This window comes from Hordeum vulgare, chromosome 6H (assembly GCF_904849725.1).
Source record: "Hordeum vulgare subsp. vulgare chromosome 6H, MorexV3_pseudomolecules_assembly, whole genome shotgun sequence".
NCBI lineage: Eukaryota > Viridiplantae > Streptophyta > Magnoliopsida > Poales > Poaceae > Hordeum > Hordeum vulgare.
Window position 1 is genome coordinate 468,703,149 of NC_058523.1, and position 16,420 is coordinate 468,719,568.

Below are 16,420 nucleotides of genomic sequence, written 5' to 3' on the forward strand. Positions count from 1 at the left end.
TCGTAATAAGAGGAGTATTAATAATCATTAAGGATCTAAAAATATAATCTTCCACCAAATAAACCAACAGGCATCAACTACAAGGAGTAATCAACACTACTAGCAACCCACAGGTACCAATCTGAGATTTTGAGACAAAGATCGGATACAAGAGATGGACTAGGGTTTGGAGAGGAGATGGTGCTGATGAAGATGTTGAAGGAGATTGACACCCTCTCGATGAGAGGATTGTTGGTGATAACGATGGCTTCGATTTCCCCTTCCAGAAGGGAAGTTTCCCCGTCGGAATAGCTCCGCCGGAGCTCTAGATTGGTTATGTCGAAGTTCCTCCTCGAGACGGTGGCGTCGCGTCCCTAAAGGTCCGATATGATTTTTCCAGGTCACAACCCTTCATATAGCAGAAGATGGGCACAGAGGCCTGCCAGGGGGGCCACAAGCCTACACGGCATGATCAGGGGGTAGGTCGCGCCCCTAGCTTGTGGCCACCTGGTGGGTCCCTTCGGGTACTTCTTCCGCCCATTAGTTTTTATATATTCTAAAACAATTCTCCGTAACTTTTTAGGACTTTTGGAGCTTTACATAATAGATCTCTCAGATGTGCTCACTTTCTAGCCTAGAATTCCAGCTCCCGACATTCTCCCTCTTCATGTAAATCTTGTAAAATAAGAGAGAAAAGGCATAAGTATTGTACCATAATGTGTAATAACAACCCATAATGCAATAAATATTGATATAAAAGCATGATGCAAAATGGACGTATCAACTCCCCCAAGATTAGACCTCGCTTGTCCTCAAGCGAAACCCGATATCAATAAATATGCCCACATGTTTAGAGATAGAGGTGTTAATAAAATAAAATACGGACATGAAGTATAACGCCCAAGATGCGGTCCTATCCTTATTTTGGCGCGAGGGCCTCGAGAGGGATATAAACACATCTCGTCATTTCACAAGAATGGGTATCGTTACAAGTACATGTACTGAAAAGATGAGTATAAAGAGTTGGCTTACACTCGCCACAAGCTACATCAGTACAATACATACATTCATCATGAAGAAGAGCAGGGTCCGACTACGGACGAAAACAAATGATACAATAACGACGTCCATCCTTGCTATCCCAGGCTGCCGGCCTAGAACCCATCCTAGATCGCTGAAGAAGAAGAAGAAGAAACTCCAAATGAACAATCAACGCGCTCGCGTTAAATACCCCTTTTACCTGTACCTGCAACTGGTGTTGTAGTAATCTGTGAGCTACAAGGGACTCAACAATCTCATGTCCATAGGTATCAAGGCTAGCAAAGCTTAATGGGTGAGGTATGGTTAAGTGGTGAAGTTGCAGCAAGCGACTAAGCATTTATTTGAGGTGGCTAACTTACGAGTACAAAAATAAGAGGGGTGGGGGTCATCTATGCATAGCGGACATGAACTACCGATGATCAACTGAATGATTCTGAACACCTACTTACGTCAAACATAACCCCACCGTGTCCTCGATCGGAGAAGGAGCTCACGAAAGACACACTCACGGTTACACACTCAGTTGTCATATCTTAGTTAAGCTTACTTCAAGATATCTAGAACCGGATGTTAAACAAAGTTTCCACGTTGCCACATAACCGCGGGCACGGCTTTCCAAAAGATTTGACCCTGCAGGGGTGCTCCAACTAGTCCATAACAAACCACCACACGCTGCGACGAAATGACCTCGATCAGGGAAACCCATGTTATAGGTGCATTAAATTAAAAAGCATTAATATGGTGATATAACAAGGAACCCATGTTATCGCATGGAATAAATGCACCTGCAACTAGCAACGCTAACACATGGTTAAGCAAACGGTAACATAGCCAATTAGTGGTTTGCTAGGTTATAGATAGGTTGAAGGTTTTCATGGCAATGTTGGGAAGCCGATATTTAACAGGTGGTAGGTAGTGATACATAATGATAGAAACAAACAACTAGCATGGCAATGATAGTAATGATATCTGGGGAAATGTTCATCTTGCTTGATATCTTGCTTGGAAGAAGAATGACTCCACGAAGGAGGCGAACCGACGTAGTCGAACGGGTCCTCACATTCTGACACAGTTGCGGAACTCTACCGAGACGAAGCAAACCGGAAACAAGAATCAACACACGATATTCACCACGGCACATGCACGCCATGATGCAATTCACATATGATGCATGATCAGTTTCAAATATGCAAGGCATGACATGGCAATTCACACAGTCAAACGCTACACATCAAGTGAAGCTCAATATGCAATGAGTTGCATATTGACGAGACTCCACATTTAATTATTTAGTTCACTCATGTTTAATAACACGACAATATTAAAATATTGTTAACATGGCAAGGGGTGAAGCACAATTTAAAATACGTATCTAGGCATTTTAAATGAGGCCGGAAATGACATATAGCATTTCTGAAATGACCCCATGTGTTAAATTCTAAATTTGTCTCGATTTGTCCTACTCACCTTTTTATGTTTGTTAAACAGCAAAACAAAGTGGTTCACGTGATTCTGCTCGTCGTTCTAGTCCATTTCCATATATGGCTCATCTCTAACGGAGCTACGGTTAATTAACTACGACCTAAATCGTTTTAAACATATCGGCATGCAAACCAATGCAAATAGCATTCTAAACAGCTTTAAATATGCATGAGAATTGGAAAATATTATTATACACAAAATTCTAGCCAAGTTACATATCTAACTTGTTGCGATCGGACGCACGGATTAAAAGTTACGCGAGTTAGAAAATTATGCATTTTTCTGAAATTAATAAATCCTAAAAAAACTAAATGAGCCTAATCTACTGAGCGGTGGATAACTACGGAACGCTTGGGCGCAATATAGGGGAACCGCGGGAGCTCACCTCGTGGGCTTGCCCCAACTCGGAGAGAGAGGAGGAAGAGGCAGGCTGGTTGGAGCTGCTCCTGGTCGAAGGCTGGGGAGGCAAGGTGGGCCGTGCTGGGTGCTACTGCAACAAAAGACCTTCCAATGGCGCCAGAAATAGGCACGCCGACGGGAGAATACTTGGCTTGATCTTTCTGCTGCGGCTACACCTTAAGGGACTTCCTAGGCAAGTATGCAAAGGATTTCCCCCGTGGCATTGGAGCCTTGCGTTGGTGTTCCCTCGAAGCGGAAAGGGTGATGTAGCGTAGCGGTGGTAAGTATTTCCCTCAGTTTGAGAACCAAGGTATCAATCCAGTGGAGGAGTATCTCAAGATCCTGCACAAACACAAAAGCTTGCTCCCAACGCTATGAAGGGGTTGTCAATCCCTTATAGATTGTTTGCCAAGTGAGAACTGAAAGCAACAAAGTAACAACGCAAAGTAAAAGCGGAGGTGTAAACGATAGATGTGAATAGACCCCGGGGCCGTAGTGTTTACTAGTGGCTTGTCTCATGAAAGCAAGTAGACAGTGGGTGAACAAATTACTGTCGAGCAATTGATAGAACCGCGCAAAGTCGTGACGATATCTATGCAATGATTATATCTATAGGCATGACGTCCAAAACAAGTAGACCGATACTTTTTGCATCTACTACTATTACTCCACACGTCGACCGCTATCCAACATGCATCTAGTGTATTAAGTCCATAAGAACAGAGTAACGCCTTAAGAAAGATGACATGATGTAGAGGGATAATCTCAAACCAATGATAAAACCCCCATATTTTTCCCTTGATGGCAACTACTTGATGTGTGCCTTGCTGCCTCTACTGTCACTGGGAAAGGTCACCACATGGTAGAACCCAAAACCAAGCACTTCTCCCATTGCAAGAATCATAGATCTAGTTGGCCAAACAAAACCCAAGACTCGGAGAGACTTACAAGGATATCAAATCATGCATATAAGAAATCAGCAAAGACTCAAATATTTATCATAGATGATCTGATCACAAATCCACAATTCATTGGATCTCGACAAACACACCGCCAAAGAAGATTACATCGGATAGATCTCCATGAAGATCATGGAGAACTTTGTATTGAAGATCCAAGAGAGAGAAGAAGCCATCTAGCTACTAACTACGAACCCGTAGGTCTGAAGTGAACTACTCACGAGTCATTGGAGGGGCGATGATGATGATGAAGAAGCCCTCCAACTCCAAACTCCCCTACGACAGGGCGCCGGGAAGGTTCTCCACATGAGATCTCGCAAAAACGGAAGCTTGCGGCGGTGGAAAAGTATTTTCGAGGCTCCCCTGATTTTTTGCTGAATATTTGGGAATATATAGGCCAAGGATCTAGGTCAGGGGGCGGCCAGGGAGGCCACAATCCCTCACACCGCCGCCTCCCCTGGTGGCGAAGTGGGAGCTTTTGGGCTCCGTGGAGCCCACCTGGCTTGGCCCAGAGGCCCCCTGATCTTCTTCCATTCGGGAAAAAAATCATTTCGGGGTTTTTATTCCGTTTGGACTCTGTTCCAAAATCAGATCTGAAATGAGTCAAAAACACGGAAAAAACAGGAACTGGCACTTGGCACTGAATTAATAAGTTAGTCCCAAAAAATATATAAAAGGTACATAAAACATCCAAAGAAGACAAGATAACAACATGAAACCATAAAAAATTATAGATACGTTTGAGACGTATCAAGCATCCCCAAGCTTAACTCCTGCTCGTCCTCGAGTTGGGAAGTGATAAAGAATGAATTTTTGATGCTTTCATGCTACCTAGCATAGATGTCCTTTGTAATTCCTCTTATGTGACGTGAATGTTCAGATCCATTAGATTCAAAACAATAGTTTGCTATTGACGTGGAAACAATAGTCATTCAAGCAAACTAGCAAGGTAATCATGAACTTTCAAAATAACAAGGCCAAAAGAAAGTTATCCCTACAAAAGCATATAGTCTGGCTATGCTCTATCATCATTGCACAACGAATTTAAATCATGCACAACCCCGGTATTGGCCAAGTAATTGTTTCACACCTTTACTTTCTCAAACCTTTTCAACTCTCACACAATACATGAGCGTGAGGCATGGTTATAGCACTATAGATGGTGTGGAATGTGGTGGAGGTTGCAAGACAAAAAAAGGAGAAGATAGTCACATTAACTAGGCATATCAATGAGCTGTGGAGATGCTCATCAATAGATATCAATGTGAATGAGTAGGGATTGCCATACAAATGATGCACTAGAGCTACGAGTATGTGAAAGCTCTTAAAGAAAACTAGTGGGTGTGCATCCAACTTGCTTGCTCACGGAGACCTAAGGCAATTTTGAGGAAGCCTATCATTGGAATATACAAGCCAAGTTATATAATGAAAATTTCCCACTAGCTATATGGTGGTGACAAAACGAGAGGCTCTCAATCATGAAGATCATGGTGCTTAATATGCACAAGTGTGGAAAAAGTGGTAGCATTGTCCCATCTCTCTTTTTCTCTCATTTTTTTATTTGGTGGGCTCTTTGGCCTCTTTTTTTTGGTGGGCTTCTTTGGCCTCTTTTATTTCCTCACATGGGACAATGCTCCATTAATGATGATCATCACACTTTTAACTCAAAACTTAGAGCAACTATGACTCTATATGGAATGCCTTCGGTAGTGTACCGTGGCAATGATCTAGCATGGCATAGACATCAATGGAAACGTCATGCTAGCTATCTTACAATCATGCGATGGCAATGTAGACGTGGTGGCACATGTCATGGTGGTAGTTGCATGGCAATATATCTCGGAATGACTTTGAAAAAGACATAGTAGGTAGGTATGGTGGCTGTTTTGAGGGATACTAATGGTGGGTTTTGTGCATCGGCGAAAGTTGCACGACACTAAGAAGATAGTAATGGTGGAAGGTGAAAGTGCATCTAAACCATGGTCTCAACATTAGTCATGAAGAACTCATATACTTGTTGCAAAAGTTTTATTAGTAATCGAAACAAAGCATTCAACGCATACTCCTAAGGGAAGGGTTGGTAGGTATAAACCATCGCGCGATCCTGACCGCCACGCAAAGGATGACAATCAATATACTAATCATGCTCAGATTTCATCACATAGCGTTTCACCATACGTGCATGCTACGGGAATCACTAACTTCAACACAAGTATTTCTAGATCCACAACACCTTACTAGCATGACTTCAATATTACCATAACCACAACTCAAAACTAATTGAGATGAATCAAACTTCTCTAACTATTCAATGCACATGAAGGTGGAAGTTTTCGTATCCCTTTGGATAACTACCCCTTTTGAGACTACTTTCAAAGCATAGATCAACTACCAAGCCACGCACCGCTGTGCTCTAAAAGATATAAGTGAAGCACATAGAGCAAAAGTATCCAACTCAAAAGATATAAGTGAAGCACATGTGAGCTGAATTGTCTACCAAAAGATATAAGTGAAGCTCGACAAAATCACGATGTGTGCATCTCGCTCTCTCTAGGTGTGCAGCAAGGATGATTGTGTCACAACAAAAATTAAAGACTCCTACGATACAAGACGCTCCAAGCAAAAACACATAACATGTGGTGAATAAAAATATGGCCCCAAGTAACATTACCGATGGATTGAAGACGAAAGAGGGGATGCCTTCCGGGGGCATCCCCAAGCTTAGGCTTTTATGACATCCTTGAATCTCTTGGGGTGCCTTGGGCATCCCCAAGGTTGAGCTCTTGCCACTCTATATCTCTTTGTCCATAAGAACTTCACCCAAAACTTGAAATTTTCACAACACGAAACTTAAACAGAAACTCGTGATAACATTAGTACAAGAAAGCAAACCACCACTTCCTTAGGTACTCTAGCAAACTTAAATTCTACTTGTGCTGATGTTGGGTTACTGTACTTTCAATCTTCCATGGCTAATACCCCTATACTATCCATAGTTTCATCAAAATAAGCAACCAACACAACAAAAACAGAATTTGTTAACAACAGACCAATCTGTAGTAATCTGTATATTTCGTATACCTCTAGTACTTCAAAAATTCTGAAAAATTACGGTAGTCTGAAGAATAAATAACGTTACAAACGGAGCTACGGTTCAACTGGAAACAACAAAACAAGAAATAGAGTCCTATGTGTCAAATCCATCACAACACACTCCAATGACATACTTCTGGTATTCCCAGGTTGCCAAAACACAAAACAACCAAGTATGGATGGGGTGGTGCAAGGAATATCACCACACCATCAACTATGCACTCACAAGCATCAAAACTTCAAAACTATACAATCTGTCATAAACAACATCATAGCAGTTTGAGGGCTACATGCAAAGCACCTACAACCACCCAAATATGCCAAATAGGATATGTGGCAGAAGCTATTAAAAAGCTCTACAAGCATGAGCAAAAAGATATTGCAAAGGAGTTACACACAGAAAGTACTACAACTGCTACCTTGGACAAAAATATCAGTTTTCAGGGACTTAGTGAGAATTCCAGATTCTCACTAGCTGTTTATGCTCTGAAGCATTTTGACAGCACCCAAAACAATATCTACATGAAGCCAAATGGAATGAAAATTGACAGAGATCTAGACAAACACAAAATCTACAACTTTCAAGTTGATAGCCAGGGCTGATTCCCTACATATGGACTTCTACAAGCACAACAACAAGAGAAGAAAATATAAGCAGATTCTCAGACTTAGTGAAAATTACAGATTTCCACTAAACTGGAATTTCAGCCACATGCCTACTTTGACTAGGCACAACTTGCACACATGAACTCCTAAGCATGAAACAAAACCAATATGTTGTAGAGGGGTTCACCCTCTACTGCCACAACAAGGAATCAACCTCTTGGGCTCACCACATCTCATGGAACCAAGCTCCAAACATGGAACAAAACTGAAATACGAAATTCCCAGAAAGTATTCCAAAGTGGAATCTGAACCCACCATTGGATTCCTGGAATGATTCTACCCCAAAAACATATATAATACATAGGCACTTGCATAGAACAAAAGAACACAAAGCTAAGAAGAAGATTACATGGAATCACATAGAGGTGAATAGTGCATCATCACATGTGCTTCCACTAGCTCATCACCTACACATGCATATGCACACACTCACATATCCAATGGTGCACATGAGGGGTAGACCTCATGCTCATTGCCTTAGCACACCACCACACACATACATAATACTTACACATACAAATATGCACTCAACCTACACATGCATTTCTACCAAGATACATCTACACATGCACTCTACATTTGCTAGCAAAAAAATACTAGGAATCCCCTGCTGGTTGTGGGCTAAAATAAATACCACAAGGGTGACTAAGCCTACCACAACAACTGTACAAGCAAGTAAAGCAAAACACAGAAGAAATACAACAAAAAAAAAATAAAAGGACAGGGGAGGGATCGAACCCTAGACCCTTTGGATAACAACACACGAGCACACCACTCGGCTACTGAACATACACTTGACAGTGTAGAGAGGTCTTGCAAGGTAAACCACCTCATGCGCTACTGTGCCGAAAACAGAATAAAAAAGGGGGGTTGGCGCCACGGGGTTTCGATCCTGCGACTACCTGGTCATCACAACACATGCAACCACTACGCTACGATCAGTGACTCGACAGATCAGGGGGATCTACCAAGATAACCTACCACGCCTCACCCTGCTCTGCTCTGCACAGAGAGCCGACGACGGCAGTGACGCCACCGGAACGGTCTCCTACTACTGCTGCAACGCCGCGGGGGTTCACCTACTCTATAGTACTGCGCTGAGGGAGGCCCTGAGCCACGACGAGCCCACGATCACACTACACAAGAACAACCACACACAACAGCACCTGCACTTCGTGCTCATCTCTGAATAGAGAGGCACGGCCTCGATCTCCTACTGCGCATCTACCGATGGGGAAGGAGGAAGGATCTAGGTCTCACCGAGGGGAAGGGGAAGAGAGACCTCGATAGAAGAAGAGGCCTGAAGAAGAACCGGATGCAGAACCGAAGCAGATAAAAGGAGCGCTGTTGCAGAACCGAAGCACGGGTCGAGGTCGCCGGGAACGCGCCGGAGACGAGCTCTTGCCCGTCGATGTGGTCGCTCCCCGACCTCAACGACGGCGGGAATGGAGCGCGGGCGCCTCCCCCGAGCCCCCGAACAGGCTGGCCGGCGCCGGAGGCGCGGGGAGCGTGGAGGACGACGGCGGCTACTTGTCTCTCTCTGCTAGCTGGATCTAGAGAGCTTACCTTGGGGGAGGAAGAGAGATGGAGGGAGGTGTGTCGGCGCTAGATGGGGGGACGCGGAACACTAGGCCAAGGGGGCACGCACACCGAGGATTATATGAGGCCTCGATGTCCGTGAGCCTCACGGCATGCTCGCTCTCTCACTGGAGTTTGACGGAAAGCAAGCGCACGGGGTAGACGCTGTCTGAAGAAAGGAGAAGGACGCGCTATGGGCTGCCGCGGGGAGACAGAGGAAGCTGGGCCTGCTAGTGGGAGGAGGCCCACTAGTTGGCACGAGTAGAAGGAAATAAAACCCGTGGGGTTTTCTAATTACCAAATGAACATAGAAAAGAAAATAAGCCAAGGCAAATCTGTAGGAGTTAAAAATAAAACAAAATACCCCTGGTCAGAAGGGAATTATGACCCATTTAAATAAAATAGAAAATAAATATTTGGAGCAATTAAATATTTACAAAACAGAATTTATATGATCTGTTTTGTGGATATTTGCACCTTTAAAATATAGTTTCAAAACAGCAAATTCACATCCTCACAACCACCACCAAACATACTAAATCATGGGCATTTTTGAAATAGGGATGGAACAAGTAAATATTGGGCTTGATATAAATGAGAGGAAGAAGGTTTTTGAAACCCTAGTGCAAACCAACATAGCTTCCTACTTGAGTTGCACCACATCACAATACTTCACCTAAACCACACATCACACATGATATCACACCACAACATCAATCACAAGAACAACAAACACGAGACATGGAATGAAAAGGATACATGCATGCAAAAGGAAACATGACAAGGTGACACATGAAATAACACATGCACTATGCTCTCATTGCAATGACAAGATGGACCCACATACAAGAAGGTTCCAAATATGGCAAGTTACACTCTTGGGGCATTACAGGTATGCTTGAGAAACTGCTGGCTAATCCTTTTACACGAGATGGAACATCACATCCAGACTTGCATCTAATCTATGTAGATGAAGTTTGTGGTTTATTTAAGTTTGCAAGTTTGCCCGAGGATGAGGTCGAGAAGAAGGTCTTTCCTTTATCTTTGATGGATAAGGCGTTGACATGGTATAGGCTATGTGATGATACTGGATCATGGAACTACAATCGGTTGAAATTGGAATTTCATCAAAAGTTTTATCCTATGCATTTAGTACATCGTGGTCGGAATTATAGTTATAATTTTTGGCCTCGTGACAGAGAATGCATCGCTCAAGCTTGGGGGAGGATTAAACCAATGTTATATTCATGCCCCAACCATGAGCTCTCGAGAGAAATTATCATTCAGAACTTCTATGCTCGGCTTTCTCATGATGATCGCACCATGCTTGACACTTCTTGTACCCGTTCTTTTATGAAGAGAGATATTGACTTCAAATGGAATTTATTGGAGAGAATTAAATGCAACTCTGAAGATTGGGAGCTTGAATAAGGTAAGGAGTCAGGTACGAATTTCAAGTTTGATTGCGTTAAATCCTTTGTTGAAGCAAATAGTTTTTGTGACTTTAGCGCTAAGTATGGACTTGACTCTGAGATACTAGCTTCATTGTGTGAATCTTTTGCTGCTCATATTGATCTCCCCAAAGAGAAGTGGTTTAAATATCATCCTCCTTTAGAAGTCAATGTAGTTAAACCCAATCCAGTTGAAGAGAAAGTCATCGCCCATAATGATCCAATTGTTCCCAGTGCTTACATTGAGAAACCACCTTTCCCTGTTAGGATAAAGGATCATTCTAAAGCTTGAACTATGATACGTAGAGGCTACATTAGAACACCTACACCCCCTAAGCAAATTAGAGTTGAACCTAGCATTGCTATTATCAAAGATCTCCTGTCCGATGATGTTGAGGGACATAATATTCACTTCTGTGAAGATGCTGCTAGGATTGCTAAACCTCACGCTAGAGACAAACATAGGCCTGTTGTTGGCATGCCTGTTGTTTCAGTTAAGATAGGAGATCATTGTTATCATGGTTTATGTGACGTGGGTGCTAGTGTTAGTGCAATACATCAATCCTTATATGATGAAATCAAAGATGAGATTGCACCTGTTGCGATAGAGCCTATTGATGTCACTATTCAGCTTGCCAATAGAGATACTATGCGCCCTGTGGGAATTGTTAGGGATGTTGAAGTCTTATGTGGTAAAACGAAGTATCCTGCTGATTTCCTCATTTTTGCTACCGCACAAGATAGCTTTTGTCCCATCATATTTGGCAGATCTTTTCTCAATACCGTCAATGTTCATTTAACTGCGAGAAGCAAACTGTCACTGTTGTCTTTGAAGGTGTGTCACATGAGTTCAGTTTCTCCAAGTTTGGTAGACAACCTCATGAAAAAGAGTTGCCTAGTAAGGATGAAACTATTGCCTCAGCTTCTATTGCCGTGCCTCCTACTGATCCCTTAGAGCAATACTTGCTTGAGCATGAAAATGATATGCATATGGATGAAAGGGATGAGATAGATAGAGTTGTCTTAGAACAATATCCTATCCTTAAGAATAACTTGCCGGTTGAACTGCTTGGGGATCCACCCCCACCAAAGGGTGATCCTGTGTTCGAGCTTAAACAGTTGCCTGATACTCTTAAGTATGCTTATCTTGATGAAAAAGAGATATATCCTGTTATTATTACTGCTAGCCTCTCAGAGCATGAAGAAAAGAAGTTACTAAAAACTCTCAGAAAGCACCGTGCTGCTATTGGATATACTCTTGATGATCTTAAGGCATTAGTCCCACTCTATGCCAGCACAAGATTAAAACTGATCCTGATTCCAAACCAGTTGCTGATCATCAAAGGAGATTAAAACCTAAGATGAAAGAAGTAGTGAGAAAAGAAATATTAAAGCTCCTGGAAGCAGGTATTATCTATCCTGTTGCTCATAATGATTGGGTGAGTCCGGTGCATTGCGTCCCTAAGAAGGGAGGCATTACCGTTGTCCCTAATGATAAGGATGAATTGATCCCATAGAGGATTATCACTGGCTATAGGATGGTGAACGATTTTAGGAAATTGAATAAAGCCACTAGGAAAGATCATTACCCTTTGCCTTTTATCAACCAAATGCTAGAAAGACTGTCTAAACACACACACTTTTGCTTTCTAGACGGTTATTCTGGTTTCTCCCAAATACCAGTTGCACAATCTGATCAGGAGAAAACCACTTTCACCTGCACTTTCGGTACCTTTGCTTATAGACGTATGCCTTTTGTCTTATGTAATGCACCTGTCACCTTTCAAAAATGTATGATGGCTATATTCTCTTACTTTTGTGAAAAGATTGTTGAGGTTTTCATGGATGACTTCTCCGTTTACGGGTCTTCCTTTGATGATTGCCTCAGCAACCTTGATCGAGTCTTGCGGAGATGTAAAGACACCAATCTTGTCTTGAATTGGGAGAAGTGCCACTTTATGGTTAATGAAGGCATCGTCTTAGGACATCAAATTTCGGAAAGAGGTATTGAAGTCGATAAGGCTAAGGTTGATGCAATCGAGAAAATGCCATACCCCATAGATATCAAGGGTATAAGAAGATTCCTTGGTCATGCTGGTTTCTATAGGAGGTTCATTAAAGACTTCTCTAAGATTTCTAGGCCTCTTACCAATCTCTTGCAAAAGGATATTCCTTTTTTTTGACGATGATTGTGAGGAAGCCTTCGAAATACTTAAGAAGGCTTTGATAACTGCACCTGTTGTTCAACCATCCGATTGGAACTTACCTTTTGAAATCATGTGTGATGCTAGTGATTATGCTGTTGGTGCTATTCTAGGGCAAAGAGTTGATAAGAAGTTGAATGTTATTCACTATGCTAGTAAGACTCTAGACAGTGCCCAAAGAAACTATGCTACTACGGAGAAGGAATTTTTAGCAGTCGTGTTTGCATGTGAATAGTTCAGGTCTTACATAGTTGATTCCAAAGTCACTATTCACACTGATCACGCTGCTATTAAGTACCTCATGGAGAAGAAGGACGCTAAACCTAGACTTATCAGATGGGTTCTCTTCCTACAAGAATTTGATTTGCACGTTGTCGACACGAAGGGTGCTGATAACTGCTATCCCACAGACAACAGCGCCAGAAGTTGACACGTTGACAGAGGTTGAGCTTGCGTTGGTTCTTCCCTTGAAGAGGAAAGGGTGATGCAGCACAGGAGCAGTAAGTATTTCCCTCAGTTTGAGAACCAAGGTATCGATCTAGAAGGAGGGTCTCGTCAAGTCCAGAGTACCTGCGCAAACACAAACAACTTGCACCCAACGCTTCAAAGGGGTTGTCAATCCCTTCAAGATTGTTTGCAAAGTGAGATCTGAAGGCGGAAAGTGCAACGAAGTAAAAAGTGTAAGGCTGAAAATATGGTGTGAAGTAGACCCTGGGGGCCATAGTGTTCACTAGAGGCTTCTCTCAAAATAGAAATATCACGGTGGGTGAACAAATTATTGTCGAGCAATTGATAGAACCGCGCAAAGTCATGACGATATATAAGGCAATGATTATGCATATAGGCATCACGTCCGAGACAAGTAGACCGATACTTTCTGCATCTACTAATATTACTCCACACATCGACCGCTATCCAACATGCATCTAGTGTATTGAGTTCATGACGAACAGAGTAACACTTTAAGCAAGATGACATGATGTAGAGGGATAATCTCAAACCAATGCTGAAAACCCCATCTTTTTACCCCTGATGGAAACAACACGATGCGTGCCTCGCTACCCCTTCTGTCACTGTGTGAGGTCACCGCACGGTATGAACCCAAAACCAAGCACTTCTCCCATTGCAAGAATCATAGATCTAGTTGGCCAGACAAAACCCACAACTCGAAGAGAATTACAAGGATATTAAATCATGCATAAGATAGATTAGAAGAAACTTAAATAAGATTCATCGATAATCTGATCATAAATCCACAATTCGTCGGATCTCGACAAACACACCGCAAAAGAAGATTACATCGGATAGATCTCCATGAAGATCATGGAGAACTTTGTATTGAAGATCCAAGAGAGAGAAGAAGCCATCTAGCTACTAGCTATGGACCCGTAGGTCTATGGTGAACTACTCACACATCATCGGAGAGGTCATATGTTGATGAAGAAGCCCTCCGTGTTCGAACCCCCCTCCGGCAAGGCACCAGAACGTGCCCCAGATGGGCTCTTGCCGAGACAGAAGCTTGCGGCGGCGGAAAAGTAATTGCGATCGTCTCTTGATTTTTTTGGGAATATTTGGGAATATATAGGCGCAAGATCTAGGTCAGGGGACCTCCAGAGGGCCCACAAGCCTGGATGGCGCGGCCCCCCTGGCCGCGGGGTGGGGGCTTGTGCGGCCCATGGGGCTCTTCTCGCTTGGCTCCCAAGTTCTCCGATCTTCTTCCGTTCCAAAAAAAATCTTTTCGGGGATTTTCTTACGTTTGGACTCTGTTTCAAAATCTCCTCTGAAAGGGGTCAAAAACATGGGAAAAACAGGAACTGGCACTTGGCACTGAGTTAATAAGTTAGTCCCAGAAAATAAATAAAAAGCATGCAAAACATCCAAAGTTTGACAGGATAATAGCATGAAACCATAAAAAATTATAGATATGTTGGAGACATATCAAGCATCCCCAAGATTAACTCTTTCTCGTCCTCGAGTAGGGAAGTGATAAAGAATGAATTTCTGATGTGGAATGCTACCTAGCATAGTTGTCCTTTGCAACTTCTTTCGCTTGGCATGAATGTTCAGATCCGTAAGATTCAAAACAATAGTTTGCTATTGACATGAAAACAATAATACTTCAAGCAAACTAGCAAAGTAATCATGAACTTTCAAAATAACAAGGCCAAAGAAAGTTATCCCTACAAAATCATATAGTCTAGCTATGCTCCATCATCCACACACAACTAATGTAAATCATGCACAACCCCAGAATTGGCCAAGTAATTGTTTTTTCACTCTTACTTTCTCAAAACTTTTATAACTATCACGCAATACATGATCGCGAGCCATGGATATAGCACTATAGGTGGAATAGAGTCTGGTGGTGGTTGTGAGACAAAAAGGAGGAGATGGTCACACTGACTCGGCGTATCAATAGGCTATGAAGATGCCCATTAATAGATATTAATGTGAATGAGTAGGGATTGCCATACAAGATATGCACTAGAGCTATAAGTATATGAAAGCCCAAAAGGAAAACTAGTGGGTGTGCATCCAACTTCCTTCCTTACGAAGACCTAGGGCAATTTTGAGGAAGCCCATCATTGGAATATACAAGCCAAGTTATATAATGAAGATTCCCACTAGCATATGGTAGTGACAAAGCAAGAAGCTCTAAATCATGAATAACATGGTGCTAACATGAAGCACAAGTGTGGAAAAAGATAGTAGCATTGTCCCTTCTCTCTTTTTCTCCCATTTCTCTTATTTTAATTTGGGCTCTTAGGCCTCTCTTTTTCTCTTTTTTGGGCTCTTTGGCCTCTTTTTTTATTTCCTCACATGGGACAATGCTCTAATAATGATGATCATCACACTTTTATTTACTCACACCTCAAAGATCACAATGATGATGACTCCATAGGAAATGCCTCCGGTAGTGTACCGGGATGTGCAATGATCTAGTACGATCATGCAATGGCAAGATGAGAGTGACGACACAAGTCATGTGACGGAACAGTGGGAGTTGTATGGCAATATATCTCGGAATGGCTATGAAAATGCCATAGTAGGTAGATATGGTGGCTGTTTTGAGGAAGGAATTTGGTGGGTTTGTGCACCGGCGAGAATTGCGCGACACTAGAGAGGCTAGCAATGGTGGAAGGTGAAAGTGCATCTATACCATGGACTCACATTAGTCATGAAGAACTCACATACTTATTGCGAAAGTTTTTATTAGTAATCGAAACAAAGTGCTAAACGCATACTTCGAGGGGAAGGATTGGTAGGTATAAACCATCACGCGATCCCGACCTCAACACAAAGGATGACAATCAATAGATCAATTATGCTCCAACTTCCTAACATAGCGGTTCACCATACGTGCATGCTACGGGAATCACTAACTCCAACACAAGTATCTCTAGATTCACAACACCCTACTAACATAACTCTCAATAGTACCGAATCCATATCTCAAAACTAATTGAGAGGAATCGAAACTTCTCTTTCTACTCAATGCACATGAAGATGGAGGTTTTTGCATCCTCTTTGGGTACCTAGCACATGGGACTACTTTCATAGAGTAAGC